Source organism: Taeniopygia guttata, chromosome 2 (genome assembly GCF_048771995.1).
Source record: "Taeniopygia guttata chromosome 2, bTaeGut7.mat, whole genome shotgun sequence".
Taxonomy (NCBI): Eukaryota; Metazoa; Chordata; class Aves; order Passeriformes; family Estrildidae; genus Taeniopygia; species Taeniopygia guttata.
In genome coordinates this window covers 140,704,848-140,724,035 of record NC_133026.1, presented here as the reverse complement: position 1 = coordinate 140,724,035, position 19,188 = coordinate 140,704,848, and the positions used below count along the sequence as shown (strand labels likewise).

At 40.6% G+C, this 19,188-nt stretch overlaps 1 protein-coding gene across 1 annotated transcript in view; it reads right to left on the bottom strand.

Annotated features, from left to right (window-relative positions):
- Nucleotides 1-19,188, bottom strand: part of NSMCE2 (NSE2 (MMS21) homolog, SMC5-SMC6 complex SUMO ligase) — a 126,147-nt gene that overhangs the window by 79,282 nt on the left and 27,677 nt on the right.

Here is a 19,188-nt window from a genome sequence, read left to right as displayed (position 1 = left end):
TACTATCAACTCCCATCATAGAACCATTAAGGTTGGAAAAGACTTCCAAGATCAAGTCCAACTCCTGACAATCAACATGTCAACTAGATCACAGCACTAAGTGCCACATCCTCTTGTTTCTTGAACACTTCCAGGGATGGTGACTCCACCGCCTCCCTGAGCAGCCTGTTCCAAGGCTTAACCACCCATTCAGTGAAGAATTTCTTCCTAATATTCAACCTGAACTTCCCCTGGTGCAGTTTGAGGCCATGTCTTCTTGTCCTGTCTTAGGTTGCCTTTGAGAAGAGGTCAACCTCCACCTGGCTACAGCCTCTTTTCAGACAGTTGTAGAGAGTGGTAAGGTCCCCTCTGAGCCTTCTTTTCTCCAGGCTAAACACCCCCAGAGCCCTCAGCCACTCCTCGTATGACTTACTCTCTAGACCCTTCACCAGCTCCCCTGTCCTTCTCTGGACTCGCTCCAGGACCTCAGTGTCCTTCCTGAACTGCAGGACCTAGAACTGGACACAGTACTTGAGGTGTGGCCTCACCAGTGCAGGGGGACAATCCCATTCCCTTAATTTTTGTCTTCTGCCATGCCATATAGAGTGATTATAATGTTTATTGCTTCATGAATTTCTTTTCTTCCCCAACCTCGCAGCCCATCCCCTTGTTCAAGGGATTTTAGTTTTGACAGGAGACACAGCTCACCTCTGAAAAATACAGGGCATTTGATACATGACCTTATTTGTCAAGTTCATGACATAATTCCTGTGATGAGCAATGAGGAATCTCATCTTGTTATATAAAACACTACATGCAAAAGAACCCAAGAAGAACAGGACAAACAACTCCCCAAGGAAGTTATGGATTGCAATCAGTAAACAAATGCATCATTAACTGGTCAACCATTTCATTGTTTGCATGACAGAATGAGACATGCCTACTACAAACCTGGGTAACAAATCTGAGAAAAAAAAAAGAATGCTCAACTCACTGGCAGAAGAAAAAAAAAAAACTCTTTTGCAGAGTCACTAACTCAAAATGGAATAATTAAAACTCCCACTTCAGAAGCTGCCACTTTGAAGTGGAACTGCAGATCTCTATTTGCATATTAGGAACGCTTATGTCGATTTCCATGCTCCATCTGGGCAAGAGACTGCAGATGAGGATGACAAGGCTCTGAATTAGGACAAATCAAATGGATGCAGACTCATGAAATCCTGCAGAGATAATTATCAGTCTCAAGATGGTGTAATTAGTGTATTAGCAGGGTTTCCTCCTTTAGCAATAAATACATTTTAACAATATGTAATGTCTTTATGTCTGCTATTTAATATGTCAGCCTTGCTTAAACTCCTTTGCATCCTTCTGTTTGGTCTGTCACACTATTGCAACTCCCTGCTTTGTCACAGACAACTAACTAAATGAAAATGTTGTTGCAAAGATGCAAACTGTAATACTGAAGCTTTAGAGATCTGGCTATCCAAAGAAATCCTCTCCCTAAATTAGACATTCAAACCTTGTATAAAATAGATGGAGAAAGTCAGTGTCAAAAAACAGGAATCATAAAAGCCAGCTATCAAAGCAGTCTAAGAGACAGGGAGTTTTACTCCTCTAATGGCAATGGGTGCCTCCTCCACAAACCCTTTCCTTTAGTCAGTTGCTTAAGCCAGACAAATCCTTCCTCATAAACAATGATGAGAGAAATCCACATACTATCAGATTTAATATCTCAGTGGTTAAAACAGTCATCAGTAAGGCGAGTGACCCGTTTTCAAATCTCTGCTCATCCCATATTAGCTGTCCTAGCCCATAGGCTATTGGGTATTGAGGGGTAAGACATCTCGATCTCTCCTGTTTGAAGTTGTTCCACTTTGTATAACTAATTAAAAGATAATTGCAGCAAGTATTTGAACCTGACTCTCCCACATCCCAGGTTATTGCCTAACCATTCAACCATGGATTCAGTTTCTCATTTTGTTTCTTACATCATGTAAGCACTTTTGAAAATCCTGCTCTCTGCATTTTACATACAAATATTTACAGAGCAGAAGGTTGTTTTCATTTCAGAATTACCACTACAAATGTCTGCCATTCTTCTCCTATACAGTCTCAGCTCTCCCTCTCAGTGGTGAAAACTAGGTGGTTTTTTCTTTGGTGGTGGCGGGTGATCTTTTTTCAAACCCCTTCTCACCATACAATCCCGCTGCGCAAGTATAAAACCAACTTTTTCTGTGGTTCTCAGCTTCGATTCCTTGCTTGAAGAAGGCGATGAGAAGCCTCAAGCAGTATTCATAGATAGCTGAATAAAAGGATATTGATATTTCACAATGATTGATGACCACTCCTTGGAGTCTAAAAATATGGTATTCACGGCAGCAAGCACACGAGGTGATGAGCAGCTCTCTGCCCTAAAGAGCTCACAGAGTAAATGATGGAGCTGGCACAGAAGCAAAGACACGGTATCAACCACACATCGGGAGAAACACAGATTACAAATCCAGCATAATGATGCACAAGTGAAAGCTTGCAAGATGTTTCAAAATAAGGAGAGCCTGGAAAAACAGGCATTTATTCAAGGAATATAAGGGCATTGTAAGCTGATGAGAGAAAGACATCAGACTATGGAAAACATACTTCAAGAAGTAGTGCACATGACAAAATAATTCAAGGAAGGCTGTTCAACTGGTCTACACAAGTGATGCATGTGTACATTTGTTTTACAGTTATACCAGTACGAAACTTGGAGATCTTTATTTCAGCTCACATGTCCTCTATGAGAATTTTAAAAAACAATGGAAAATCCTACCAAAGAAAAAAAAAAAACAAAAAACAAAAAAAACCCACAAACGCTTACGAGAAAAGCAAGACTGCAGAGAACACTGATATAACTATTTTAATTCTGTTACTGGCAAAACCTCCCCCATTGAACAAAGCCTGAGTTTCAAAATGTGAAGTAAATATAGTCTGAGATGAGGGAAAATTTTAGAAATGTTGGGTGAACATTGAGTTAGGAAAAACTAAGACTGCAACCACCTATTGTGAAATGTTAAATGCAACATTACACAGCAAGCAGATGAAAAACTGATTTGGGAAAAAGAAAAAACCACCAAAATTTTGGCTGTGCAAATACATACTGGCTCATGTATGCTTTCCCAAAACATTTCTGTGATACAGCATCCTGTTTGTTTACAGGAGTTCTTCCCCTTAGCAGAGGCTTGTGGTGATACAGGCACAAACTCCTAGAACAAAATGTTAGTCTTTTACAATATTTAATTTTTGTAGAGACTTAAACATTTAAATATGCCATTACAAAATTAAATGACTCAGTATAGATGTAATTCAGATGTACCAAAATGTATTAGTCATTCAATAAAAGAGGCATTGAGGATTTACTAAAAATACTTTACAGAACAAAATAACAACATATATTTACTTTACTGAATGGCAGTTGTGAAAAGTACATAAAACTAAATCCTGGATAAACCGCCCTAATTTGCCTACCCTGAAACTAGGAATTCTAGTTCTTGACCTGAACCAGCATAACTAACTCACATCCATCTTCCAACCCGTGTTTTGAACAGCAGAGTAAGAGGAAGCAATGTGTGATGTAATCCCAAGGCAAACAAACTGGGCAGGAAGTCACCAACCAGCAGCAGGGAGCTCCCTGCCAGGAGGGAGTCTCACCAGGGACAGAGTTAACCTCCATCAGCTTCCTATTCATCTAGAGGAGATGGTGCTCCTTAGGGAGCACTACCGAGGAGCCCTGCCATCAGGGCACAAAACCAAAAGCGATGCACTTAATATGCAAGATGGATTGCAGGGAGTTTAAAAGAAATCCCAGAGACGTCACAAAGAGAAGCTGCTCCCAAACAAGTGATGAACACAGTGCATGTCACCAGTGGTCACCACTGCAGCCTTCCTGGTACTTTTATGACTCCTTGGAAGTGGTGAGGGTACATTCTGCTAGCCAGAGCTTGGACTGCTCAGCTGTCCAGTGCTCCTCCCAAACTAGGCAGCCATGGAGCCATGCTCAAGTCAGATCACTGCTCTGCTCAGTGAGGAGCAGCCAAGAGTAGCCAGTGGGCTCCACTTCAGGGGTGCTGCTCAGGAGAGCAGTAGGATCTTAAAAAAAATTTCTCGAAGGTATAAACTTAAGCTCCACTGATGTCTGCTAGAAATACTGCACAGAAGAGAAGGAACAGTCCAGGAGGTTCTCAGAGTGTGTTGAAGAGAACTTCCTGACAAAACTGGTGAGGGAGCCAACAAGGGAAGAAGGCACTTGCTGGACCTGCTGCTGTGAATAGAGAGGGACTTGTGGGTGATATAACAGCTGGAGGCTATCCTGGGCATGGGGATCACATGACATGGTGACAAAGGATAAAGAAAAGGCAGAGATTTTAATAATGTCTTTGCTTCAGTCTTCATTAGTCACACTGGTTTTTTTTTCAGGACCCAGCCCCCTGAGCTGGAAGAGAAGGATGAGCACAATGAAGCCCCCATAATCCAAGGGTGATTGGTCAGTGAGCTGCTACAGCATTTGGATACACATAAGTCCATGGGGCCAGATGGGATCCACCCAAGAGTACTGGGGGAGCTGGTGGAAGAGCTGACCAAGCCACTCTCCATCATTTATCAGCAGTCCCAGCACAACAGGGAGGTCTCAGTTGACTGGAAGGGAATCAGTGTAATACCCACCTACAAGAGGGGAAGGAAGGAGGATCTGGGGAGCTACAGGCTTGTCAGCCTAACTTACGTGCCAGAGAAGGTTACAGAATGGATTACCTTGAGTGCCAATATATGGCATATACAGGACAACCAGGGAATCAGACCTGGTGAATGGAGTTAAATTCAGCTGGCAGCTGCTCACAAGTGGTGTACTCCAGGGCTTGGTATTGAGGCTAGTCCCATTTAATACCTTTATCTATTATCTGGGTGAGGGGATCAAGGGCACCCTCAGTCAGTGTTGAAATGAATGTTGACACTGAGGTGCTACAGCATGTCCAAAGAAGGACAATAAAGTTGCTGGTAGGCTTGGAGTGTTTAGCCTGGAGAAAAGGAGGCTCAGAGGGGACCATATTGCTTTCTATAACTCCGTGAAGGCTGTGGCCAGATGGGGGTTGGTCTTTTCTCCCAAGTAACAAGTGACAGAAGACAAAACAGCCTGAAGTTCCTCCAGGTAAGGTTTAGATTGGATATTAGGAAAAATTTCTTCACCAAAAACGTTATCAAGCATTGGAACAGGCTGCCCAGGGAAGTGATTGAGTCACTGTTGCTAGAGGTATTTAGAAGACATGCAGATGTGGTACACATGAGTTAGTGGTGGACTTAGCAGTGTGACGTTTATGACTGGGACTCCAAGCTCTTAAGGGCATTTTCCAACCTTAATGATTCTATGATTCTTTCTATTCTATGGTTCCAGGCAGAAAGGTATGACTGAAGGACCAAGAAGCACATAAAAACTTGCACTGTTTGGAAGCTGGAATCCCACAACTTCAGGTAACAGGATTACAGCTCTGCTTCCTCTTCCAGCTGTGTCTAGCTAACAGTTGCAGAAACAGCTGGAGTGTTTGGGGATAAAATTCTGAGGGGGTATCTCAAGTCTTTGGACTAGTATCAGTACTAAAGAAAGCATTGGTGTTAGTGGCTTATGATGCTTCCTGTGTAAAGCAAAGGAATCCATCCCTACTATCCATGTGAGTCTGCTGCTTGCCTACAACCCGGATCACTGGCGCTGCAGACAAATTGCCAACACTCACCCAGCCTCCAAATTCTACCTCTTGCTGCCATCCCCTGTGGGAGAGAAGTAACACAGCCAAGGGAAACCCTGAACTACTCAAATGGAAGAAAGGGCTCAGAGCAAATAAGAGATGGCAGAAATCTCAGTGGTGCTCTCCTCAACCCTTGTGTCCATGGAGAGGCCTGGCCAGCAGACATAGCCAGCAGACTGATACCTGTCTGCATAGCTGCTGTCAGCAGCAAAACTTTGGTTTCTTTGACTACAATGTCCCATTCAATGCAAATGAACTGTTAAGATATTAAAGCCACCTGACAAAAGTAGTTCTGTGAAGAGATTACAGTTCTAGTGATGATGACTTTAAACTAAATTCACTGAACAATGGAGCCTTTGCCCAGAGGTAAAGGAAGGAAGGATAAAGTCTGTGTAAGAAAAGGGCACTTGAGAAAGTTACACATTTCTGCTTGGAGGGAGGGCATGCACAGGCTAACCTCAGGTGTCTGGGTACTAATACACAGAGCTTGGCCTACGAACAAGAAGAATTGGAAGTCCATGCACAGTCAGAGTGTTCTGAAGTCATGAGGATCACAAAGATTAAATGGGACAGAATCCGTGACTGGAAGAGTGTCATGGAGGCTATATGGAGAAAATGGAGAAGAATGGCAGTGGCACTTTCTTACAAAGCATCTCCTTGTCTATGCTGAGGTCCAGTGTGAAACCAGAGACTTATTTGACAGGAAACCCCTGGTCAAAAGCAAAGGCAAAAGAAACATGAGCCATGCAGCCTGGCCTGTCACATCCCACCTGTTCAAGGGGACGATGAACTGGATAATGCTGTATACAAACAATGACCAAAAACAACCCAATTACCAGACTGGGTCCTCATTAGAGCCTCATGGCATTGTGTAAGCAATCCAGGGTATTTCTAGATGAGATGGGTGATAACTTTTAAATGCAAATGCTAGAGAGGACAAACAAAGGTAATATTCTATGTGACCTCTGTACACAAACATAGAAGAAAAGTGGCAAATGTGGTCACAGATAGTAGCTTGGGAGCAATGACCACACGCTGATTGTATTCAGGATCCAGAAGACTGGGAAGGTAAGGAGCAGAAATAGGACTAAGGATTTTATGCAAATGACCTTTGGATCATACAGGACATGGCTCCTGGGATGTTAAAGCAAAAATTTCCATCTTAGCTGATAAATTTTTGTAGAAAACTTACTACCAACTGAGGAACTAATAATAATCCTCTTTTACAAGAAGATTGGCATTTCAGTAGAAGACTCACTGAGTAAGCAAGGAGTTTCTTAATGAACTGTAATGCAAAAGGGCAGCATACAGCAAACAAAAAAAAGAGTACAAAACCACTACTTTAGCACTTTAGGAACAACATTGAGAAAATGAAAGCACACTTAGAATGAAAACAAGTGATGGATGTAAATAGCAGCAAGACAGAGCTGTGTAAATTCAGAGGACATGTGATGATATTACTGAGTGGAGGGGATAACCCAGTGGTTGTGCAGATGAAAAAGGTTGAGGTACTGAATATATTTTTGCCTCCATCTTCACAGGCAAAGATTACTCCTAGATTTCCAGATGTACCAGAGTGGTTTGAGATGAAACATTTTAGGGACAATTTAGGAATAAGTTAGAACAGCTGATGTATTCAAATCTATGTGGACAGACACAATTAATCTGAAAGTGCTGAAAGAGTCAGCTGATGTGTCACTAGACCTGCCTCTCATCTCTAAAAAGCCACGATCATTGTGGCACACACATGAAAACATAGAAAAGGTAGCTAGCACTGTGCCTGGTTTTAGCAAAGACATAAGAAAGGCAACTACAGGTCACTTAGCCTAGCCCCAGCCCCTGGAAGGATTGCATACCACATCCTTCTGGAATCCACCTCCAAACATGCAGAGGACAAAAAGGTAACCAGCCACAATCAGCACGGACTCACAAAGGGCAGATAATGCTTGATGAAGCTGATGATTGCTTCCTGTGATGAACTGACCTAAAATGCAGATGTGGGGAGCGCGGTGGATGTAATCAAATGGTCTGTTGGGCAGACTGAAAATTACTGGGCCAGCCAGCTCAGAGGTTAATGCTCAGAGCAAACACCAGTTTGCCATCCAACTGGTAGCCTGTACCAACTAGGAGTAGTGCTGAACAGCAGAGCTGAATATGTTCAATATCCTCACCAAAGGCCTGGATGATGAAACCAAATGCACTCTCAGCAATCTTCTAGGTATAACTAACCTGGCAGTGTTTGACATATCAAGCAGTAGAGCTTTAATCAAGAAGGACCTTGAGGAAAATCAGAACTGATAATGCCAAGATCAAGAAGAAGAGTTCTACAGCTTTTCTAGGGGTAGGATAACCCCAGGCACCAGTAGATGCTAGGGACTGACTGGCCTTGTAGCAGCTCTGCTATGGTAGATGCCAAGTGAACTTTCAGGAAATGTTTTCACTGCTAATTAGCAAATTGTGTATGGCTACATTTGGAGCAGCATGGTCAGCAGGAGAAGTTATTCTTTCCCTCTATGAAGCATTGATTAGGCAATAGCTGAAATACTGCATTCTATATCAGAATTCCCAGTTCAAGAGGCATTCGGAGAACCCCAAATCTGGGAAGGGGCCATGGACTCATGACTGACAGAAGCTGAAGAAGCTGGGGGTTTTTATACCCATAAACATGAGGCTAAGAGAGGCAAAAAAACTATTTGAAGAAGAGTTAAAAAAATGGTGGAGCCAAGCTTTCCTCAAGTAATGAAAGCACACATAAATTGTGGTTTTTCTGACAGTGCTATGAACTTAATGCTTTCTTTTTTAAAAAGTAAGACATGCTTTGTTGTCTCTTATCCAGTATCTCCAGTACTAAGCAGCCCACATCCACAGCTTAGTTGACCACATTTATATATCCCAGTTGGATCACATATCTATTTCATGACACTGTTGATTGGGATATAGAAGGCATTTTCATATTCACCAATCCAGGAATCTCAAGGACTGATCTTAAAACTTTCAGATTATGATCAATCAAAATAGTTTAAAAACATACATTGTATTTTACTTAAACATCCAGGAAAACATTTTCTCCATTTTATCCACACCATTTGGTGTGGTTGAGATCACAGCAGGTACTTCAGCTGAAATTTCATCAAGTTTATAAGAAGGGGTCATAGCAGATACTCACCCAGAGCTGTACATCACCTCCTCCCATCAGTACTACAAGAAGATTTTTTATTTAGAACAAGTTATTAAGGTTTTTTTGAGCATTAAGAGAGAAAACTGGCTGCAAGATAAGAATCTAGCAGAAGATTCCTCCTTTTTCTGGTTCAAGTGGGGGTAGCTCTGCAAACTTCAAGTTGGATTTTATCTGCCAGTACCTAATTATTAAATGGTTTATGTGGTTTTATACTATATGGATTTGAAATGAGCTTTCAGATTAAGAATTTTTCAATTATGTAACAATGCCCAGAGCAGGAGCTGTTCATTTACTTATTTTTTAAATCATCAAATATAGAGTAAGAACAGAGAGATAAATTATTAGATATGCTGAAAACTTTCCAAATATTAAAATTATGGAGGTGGAAGGGTCTTTTTAGATTGAATAATATACCAAAATATGTTTTAAATAGAGAATAAATGTCATTTATCTAAAGCTTCATAGCCATTTAACATAAATTTCAGGGTGCATTAGTGTTTGTGGAGACTGGGTTTTCTATGCAGCTTATTTTCTGCTTCTTTCAGATATGGCATCTCACATCAAAGACCCATCCAGCATATTCTCTTCCCTTTAACAATAGCAGAAGCAAAAAGCTGGAGTAGGAATCCAATAAGCACCAAATAGAAAGATCTTTCCCTGTTTCTCACCAAATATTTTCCCTACAACTAAAAACTTGCAGTTTAGGGATTTACCAAGACAGCGACTGTATTTGAATCTTTGCATCTAACAGCTGTCGAGGATTTTTTCTTCTATTAATTTGTCCAGTAGCTTTTGGAACTCATTAATTATTTTGGTCTCCATAACATCCTGTGGCAACTAATTCCACACTGTAATTATTGACTGTGTAAAAAGTTAGTTCCTTTTCTTGATTTAAAACATGCTGCTGGATAATTTCATGAAATGGCTCTTTATGTGACACATGGTTAACAAACACTTCCTCCACTGAGAGGAGATGGTGGTGAGGGCTATGGCTCATTGTTAGTGGAATTTTGTAGAGAGCAGTGGGAAAAGGTGGGGTTGTTTTGTGAGGTCTAAGGGCATAGAGTGGGGTTATTAACAGCTTCTCCAGAAACTCCCTCTTTCAAGAGGCAATTTTACTGAACTGGACCAAACTGCCTCTAGCACAGCCCAGCCTTTACCTGCATCTCTTGATCACCTCCAACTAAGCATAAAAATATCCAGGGAGAAACATTTCATTTACAGCCCACACTTTGTATTACAACAATTATCACACCCCACAAAACCACACCCTATATGTTTTCCCTTACCAGAGTTGCCATCTTCCCAGGAACTCTTGTAAACTCACCACTGCATCCAAGCCCTCCCTACCCAATCTTCCCCCCACAAAACAGGGGAAACAAAAGCATCACAACAGCTTTGAACAGTGGATGAGTACCCAGTTGAACAAGTACTGTGAATCCTTCACACAGAAGCAGTGGCAATGCAGTGAGGCACTCACATTTGAAGAGTGCCAGAAGAGTTAAGAGTAGCAACATCACTGAGCTTTTAATTTCTCTGGTTTTATAGCATTTATCAGGTGTGGCATGTGTGAGTACATGTAACCATGGGAGCTTTACACTTTATGAGGAAGTCTGGAGTGCATCTGATGTACACACTTATTTTCTTAAGTCTTTTATAGTATTTTTTTATCTACTATCAGTATTAGCACACAAGTCTAAGGACAAAAGAAATACTTCAGCTGGTGAGATCAGCTTGCTAAAGCTACGCACACAGCTCAGATGAAAAAGATGAGAGCCCAGAAATTAGCTCAACTTGCCAACCCTTATTATCAAGCACACTGTTTGTAACTCACAGTAGGTTATCAACAATGGGGCCACAGTTGGGAGATACTGTGACATCTGGTATTGATTTCTGGCAGGATTCAGGTTTTTTTTGAAACCGCTTCTTCAAATCGGAACGATAATAAAATGCATACATACTATGAGGTAGATTTTAAATTTCAGTAGGCACTGGAACGGGCATAGATACATATTCCATCACATCACAAACACAAAGAAGTCATACTGCTGCTTTGAAATCTCAGCACTAGCTTCCCTCAACAGGAGCAATGTGGAGTATGAGAAAGAAAAACAATTTGACATTTGCAGCACAGGTTGAGCACATGTGTTAAAAACTGTGAGAAACCCATTATTCAATTTAATGAAATAAATGTAAAAAAGCTACTCTTAAGTCTCAGCATCAAAAATAAAGCAAATAAATGCCCTCCATTTTAACAAAAGCCTAAATACACAGTTCTGTAAGAGTATGGTTTCACAGGAAACCATACTACAAAGTTGCATGACTTTGGTCTATTCTAAATGACATGCAGTAAGTTGCATGCACACTCCTGTTTATTCCGAGTATTGAACAGCTCAACAAGAAAAAAGTCCCAAATAATATAATTCATGAGGAACCTAGGATTGAGAGTTGCAGCTCCTACCACTAACTCCTTCTTAGCTGAAATTCTTTAATGAAAACAAATTCATGGCAGTAGCAACCACCAAAAAAAAGTGCGATCTAGTTAATGCTATAAGCAACATATCTGTGATTCATTATAAATCTGCCAAGAATTTTGCTGAGGGAAAATCTGGGTAACTGAGTATTTTTATTGATAAGATCAGTTAAAAAAATACTAGGAGAAAAAGGAGAAAAAGTAAGTGTTCTTAAATTAGTAACTTAACATTTAAAATTTTGCAGAAGGAATTTTAAAGTATCCAACGTATACATATCATTTCTGGAAACAATTACAGTAATTAAAACAACACTCAACCTTTGGAGGGAGACATTTTATGGAAGGCATTCCAGAAACTGCCTCCCCACGGACACTGATCAACTTGGGTGTGTTCAATTAACAGGAGAAACTAATTTAAAGCAAAAACTCCTGCTGCTGAGAATCATCCAGGATTTAACACTCAACTTTCACCCCCTGGCTCTAAGGATTTAAATCCTTGACTGTCAGCAGGAGCTTTCTAGATGAGACAATTAATTTGAAATACTATTTTCACTACTGAGCAACTGAAACTACAACACCAGTGTTTCCAGTAATAAATTTCATCTACAAAAAAAAAAAAAATCAATTATTTGAGATAAGATAGCTTTTTAATCTGGCTATTTTACCTCAACACCAACCAGTTTCATTACATTTCAAAATTTTATCTTCTTTCTCAAGGCTAGGCTAAACCAGACAGAGTTAACTAACATTGACTCTGAAATGCAGCCACTGCCTAGAAAAGTAAGGATACAAATCACAGGAACTTTTAGTTGCTCTATGTGTGACCTTCTGGAATTTCAGAAAAAGTTCAGACTGAAAATTGCAATCTTCAGTGTTAAAATAAAATCATTAAAAACTGAATTCAAATAGCTTTGAATTCTTCAGGTTAAAAAAAATAATAAATCTCTTTACAGACAGTGATATGGGATGCTGAACACATGACTGAGATTGTGGTTGAGCAAGATGGTAAATTCAGTTTCAGGATGCCTTGTGTGAGATCAAAACCACCACAGCTGCATGACACACCAGCTGAGTATAACCCACTCTGCCAACTGTAATTTTGCACAGTTATGCTGCATCAGGTAGTGTCTGTCCTGCAGCCAGAATACAGCCAGCATAAACAGTATCATGTGATCTGGCTTAATGGATGAGCATGTCCTACCAGGTGATTTGGAACTGCACAAATGCAGTCTTAATAAACACAGGACCACAGCCCAAAATACACAGTGAAACAATTTGCCAAGGTCAACCGCACAAGCTGCTAGTAGACCTGAAAATAGCAACCAGTCCTCCTTAATCGCAGGCTAGTTTGCTACCTACTGGGCAGCATTGCTGTCCAACATAGCAAACACACGTTTTAAATTACCATGTGGTTCTCAGGACTTCTCTGGCACATTTGTTGTTAATACTATCCCTGCTGCCATCATATCTACAGAGGTCCCAGCTCCATGTGATGGCCATAGGTCCAGAACATTTCTTTTTCCCCAAATCTTCACTACTAACAAGCTGTGGCTCCTGCTGCCCCACTCCTACCCACACAAGCCAAGGGCCATTTCAGCAACTACAATGTTGACACTGCAAATATTTAGGAAAATGTTTCACTTGGCCAATGTAAGCAACCACAGTGAAGTCAAACAAACCTATGTCCATATGCAAGAGTTTCCAGGGTTTATTCTCCAAAAAGCAGGACACATTTTTATGCTTGCTAGGACACAATACGACACACTACTGAGGATGGGCTATATAACCCACATAAAATAAAACACTATTCCTACTTCTTTATATCCTGCTCACTAAAAAAAAATATTTTAATTGCAGCTCACCAAATGTTGACTCTAATATATTACTGTAGAGAACTACACACATAGACCAGTAATTCTCAGAAAATAAGAAAGCGGCTTCAATCAAATGCTTAGCCTGACACATACAGAGACTTTAACACAAAAAAGTAAAGCAAATATTATAAAGTAAATATTAGAAATGTGTTGAAATGCATCTTTGTCCCAGTTTCTGCAGGAAGCAGAGAACATGCCTATAACAGTGTTGTATTATTTGAATTACTGTTTGGAGATGGCAGTGAGATAGAGCAAGAAATATACCATTGATTAGAAATCGTATCAAAGAAATTGTACTGAAGAAACTTTAAAATATTAAAAAACTCCATAGCTAACTAATGCTAGAAATAAGCTTGCCTGTAAAAGCTTTAGTAAGTCCTGTGGCATTATATATATTTATATACATATGCAGAGGCATAATTATAGAGTCACATATTATTTTCCTCTGTTATCCTGCCCAAGTCATTATAAGGATTTAATCCAATGCCTACATTTTGCTTATTCTCTAAGATGAATGATCAGTCTGAAGTGGCTTCATTAGTAGATAGCAAGTAAACTAGAACTAAAGAGGAATTCCAATTAGAATTCAAGGTACCAAAATAACATCCAAGAGGAGATCCATTGTTATAAAAAAAACACTCTAAAGATGAAGTAAGTTCTCAAAAAATCTCCAAAGACATTGGCATTGGTACAACATCTTTCACCACGGTTTTGACTTCTTGCTTTTGATGGTGCACCTCAGTACGCTCTGAGTGAATTTCAAGATAGAATAATTTGCTTTTACAGTTATAGAGTCAGGATAAATGCAGCAAAAGACTACAAGAGTTCTTTTATTCTCCCTGCCAGCCCAAGAAAAGATATATCCATTCCACTAAACCCATTTTTCTGGTACTTCACAAAGACCTTCCTGAGCAATTTCTGTACAGCAGAGGACCTTTTTGATAAAAAGAAAGTCCCAAAATTTTCATGGCTAACAGGCAATATTTCAGAATCAAGAAACACTGATGTCAGAGGAAATGCTCTGAGCTCAGCTGTACAGTGAAGGTCACAGTTGCAGATACAGACATCATCAGTGGATTTTGCCCTAAAACATGTTGTCATGACAGTGTAGCAAGAGGGAAAAAGAAGAGCAAAGTGCTTATTAAGAAAGTGTCAGCACCAAACAAGTTTGTTTGTTCCAGGAAACTAGAAAGTTCCATGTCAAAAATTGTTTCACTGACAACACTGTAATGAGTATCACAGTGCCAGTGACTGTCAGAGAGTCCAGAATCAGCTAAAACACATGAATCCCTTGGGATCCACAGTCTTCCTGGTGCTTATGCCTACAGAAAGCTAAGTGACAATCTGATTTTTAAGCACAACCCTGTCTCTTAACGGGCAGCAGCTGTCACTGATGACCCTGCTGGCGCTTGCCACGTACACTGAACTCAGCCATCACCTTAGTTCTGCTGCCATAGCTGTGCTAATGAAGACAGGAGCTGGCTGGAACCACATCCTCTGCTTGACCTTACTGCTCCTTCAAAGACCACACTGCAAGTGGAGCTACCACTGCAGAAGTGTTTTGTTGCTTTAGTTTGCTTTGTCAAAAGAGACAACTTGACATATTGGCAGAACCTTCTCAATAGGACTCCTGGCCTACAAAGCTATGCTGGCAGAGGCTGGTTAACAAAGATGTTAAGTTCCTTTCATTTTTATGAAACCAAGGAAGACCATCCAAGTTACTACAGCATTACACTATGAGTTTTAAGTGAGGAAACTAGAATTTTGCTACACAGGTTGCAAATTAGAGACCACAAATTTAACTGTACAGTAGTTTTAAAACAGGATTCTTTACTTTTCTGCAAAGGCTTTTAGATCACTCACAAACTGCACACTCAGAATACAACCTACATCACTGAAGGGAATTATCCCCCTGCAGGATTACAACCTACACAGTTTGCTACTAAGATAACAGACCCCAGTCCTAAGTAATCTGCTCTAAATTACTGACCCATTGAACAAACATCTCCTCTTATTCACACTCCAAGGACCTTACTAGTCTAAAGGGAAGAATCACTATTAAAAATACAAAACAATTTTAAGAGTAGTTCCTATATATCCTGTAGATACAAAATCACTCTTGTACAAGGAACATGGTGCACCCCTCACCTTTGCAAAGGAAGAATGAACACTTGACAAGGTGTGAAGTCACAAAGGCATAAATGACCAACGCATCCAGACTTCAAATCCTCTCAAGACATACACTTACATCAGGTGTATGTAGTAGTTTTGCAGATAAAACCCAACAAAGAACATTTTAATTTCACTTCCTGGGTTCAAACTATAATTAACTTTGAATTAAATTAAAATTATAATTGCTCAAATCAGTCTCCATGCAGGATAATCAGCAGCCACTGGCAGTGATAGATATGATTCACCAAGAACAATGTGGGAAAGCTCTAGCAGAAGTAGGGATAAAACTCCAGCACCAATGCAACATCTAATATTTCCATCTTTTCTTCAGCTCAGCATGACCTCCTTCCTAGCACTCTTTCAACCAGACTCTTCCCCATACATCTGTATGATCTCAAGACTTTCCAAGCCCATGTCCTTTACTTTTGCCTCTTCTCATTCTGAGTGCTTCCTTCTCTTAGTCTTTTTCTTAAATATGTCTCCTCTGTGTTTCTTCCACCTCGCTAAGGTTTGGATTTCATTCTGTCACAGAGCTCGGGATTAGCAAAAGGCAAAGTTATGTTTAGCAAAGCAGTAACTTGCAAAAGGAAGCACTAAGCAATCCTTGCCAGAGATGCTATTACCACGTTCAACAATTTCTGGTCACCTGCAAAAGAAACAAAATAGCCCAGGTTCTCTTTCCCTAAAGTAGAAGAAAGCAGAAGTGGGAATAATGTGACTTTAGAAGTTAGTTTCACCTTCCTCATTCTACAATACACTGTAATTCATTTTATCTAGAGAAGTCTGGGGACTTCAGAATATTTACCCCAGCTTTTACAGTCCCAAAGAAACCAAATGCTTGAAAAGCTGAGAGTGTGGTCAGTCCACCACCACCATACCTGCTAAGCCAGAGACCAGAGTAGAAGTAAGGGAGCAGGCACAACTGCCATAACCCAAGAAGCAAGAACAGGAAGACACAATAAATCAAACTACAATGCCAAGTACAACTTTGCTTGAACATTGTGCTCATCAAGTAAATACCTCTGTCTGTAGGGTACAACCATGCCCCGCTGACATAAGCCACTTCCTCAGAGAGCATGCACAGTGAAACAAACGTGCACTGGGTCTTTACATGCCAACAAGAGAATGCAAAGCTAATGACTAAAGTTAGATTGTTACATATATGTGAAATGCCAATTTTTTATTGTTCACAGTGTATAAAAATGAGCACCTAGCATATTGAAGAAGTGTTAGTTCTATGGATTCACCACCTAGAACACATTCTCTGCACAGACATGAAATAAAATCAAGTATCTTGACTCTGTGTGTGGATTGTCTTCCTGCACACTGGGTGAAAGAATCCATATTTAGGATAACACAATATGCTGGCATTCTGGCCACTTGAGAACTCTGACAGAGTAGGGAACACTCGAGCCTGGGTTCCAATCATTTGGGTCCATTTCAAGGGTATAAAAAATTCTGCCAGAGATACTGCAGCTCCATCAGTCTTTCATTGTTACACTAAAAATAAGAGCGCTGTCTGGCCTTCGCATGGTAAGGACCCAAATATTGGCTCATTTCTTCTAAAAATACCCATTAAAAATGAAAGAAGAAGCAGCAACAGAAGTCCAGTCATTATACAGGTACAAGACAATCCAGTGGCACAGGGAGTTCCCACAGACAAAGGATTTCCCACAGCCTATTGTTGGAAACACTGTGATTCAATTGCTCACTTCTTGCTCAACAGGCTGCTGATTCAACCAGAAGAGGATGCTGGTATGTCTCACCTTCTGCATTCCACCTACTGAAGCCTAAATCAACAAAAAAACTAGCTTTGAGAAAACATGTGACTGTATCTCATGCTAGTTTCAAATTATTCACATTACAATCCTTTAGTTGCACAGTATCACCTTTTTGTCAATGCCATTTAAAGATACACATAATAAAATAATGTATCAGGAATTTTAACTGCTGCTGTCTCTTATCTTGCTAAATTCCAGCTGGACATTTCACTAGAAGCAGCTGGTTAGATGGTGAAACACAGACTGTAATATACTTTCAGATTCGCTGCTGTATGAGGAAACTACAGACAGAAAAATCATCAACATACAAGCTTATAAAATGATCAGAAAAAATGTGTTTTACAGCTGGAGACAAATCCTGTCCATGAAGAACAGTCTGCTTGTGAAAATTAATGACCTGCTGCAACTGCCCAGAGAAAGCCCTCAGGTAAGGAATTCAGATGGAACCAGGGAGCAAGTCAGTGGAGGCTATTTAAAACCCAAGCTATTCTACAGCTACTTCCAGGTGCAGCCCTAAATTCAGCAACAGTATCTGTTTCCCAGAAGCAGATTTTAAGCTGTCTCTGACAGGTAACTGGAGACGGGCAGTGCAGCTCCACAGGCACGGCATGCAGCTAGTCTCCAAAATAAAGCATGAGCTGTTATTTTTCAGAGGACAGTTTGTAACTGTTCTACAGCAGAAGTAATTTACATTTCTTTCTTACACTCACAAAGGTTTGTTCTGGATGCTGGCAGGGGAAAGGACAAACAATTCCCTAGAGTGAAGTAGGAAGCAGAGACAGGAGAAGTGTGGCTAGAGGCTAACAGATTAGCCATTACCAAATTTATAATCCATGTAGACTCTAAAACATGTTAAATACCTTGGAGCTGCATTTTTGAGACCTTAGGACTGAAATAACAGGAAATGAGCTTGTTTTAGCAACACAAAGAAGCTGCAATAGACAAAAGAGGGGAAAAGGAAAACTAACCCTGCCAGGTGTATTTTTTTGCACATCAGCACAGATATGCACACAACAGATACTGCTGAATTCAATCCTAAAAATCACAAATGTACCACTGCTCTGCCAAAACAAAAAAAAAGTATATTCAGTGAAGCAGTTGCACCTGTGTCCAACTTAAAATATCATCTTAAATATCAACTTAAAATACATCTGAAGTAAACAGGACTTGAGTGCTTTGTTGGTGAAGGCACAGACTTGCTCTTTATAGTCCTAAACTTGAAAGAAATGCTGATAAATGGAAATAATGAAAGAAAATAAAAAGCCATTGTTTAAAATTACTTGAAATTCTTATTAGAACAATAACACATCAATTATTAATTGGCTTATAATCAAAATATAAACCAACTGTGTTTCACTCAAGTCTGGATATACATCATTAGTCTCTAACAATGACGACTGTGTTACAATTTACTAGGAAAGCTTTTAAAAATCATGAATAGTCCAAATGAAAGGAAAAAGTTCTGAACCATCCAAGATAAACTAGGAGGTCTGCAATTATGGCGATATCTGAAGTGAAATGTATATTCCAAGACTACATGGGGAACAGTGCCTGTATTTACTGATGTCGCACACTTGATGATGCAGACATAGTATTGAACTCCTTTTAAATATGTATATTTAATCCTGGCCGAGCCCGGGCCGGGAACGCGCCGAGCCCGAACCGGGAACGCGCCGAGCCGGGGACGGGAACGCGCCGAGCCCGGGACGGGCAGCGCGCGGACGCGGCGCCCCCTGGCGACCACTGGCAGCGCCGCCACCGGAGTTTGTCCGTCCTGATTCCGTCCTGGTTCCGTCCTGTGTCCGTCCTGATTCCGTCCTGATTCCGTCCTGATTCCGTCCTGATTCCGTCCTGTGTCCGTCCTGGATCCGTCCTGTGTCCGTCCTGATTCCGTCCTGGGTCCCTCCTGGGTCCCTCCTGGGTCCCTCCTGATTCCCTCCTGATTCCGTCCTGGGTCCGT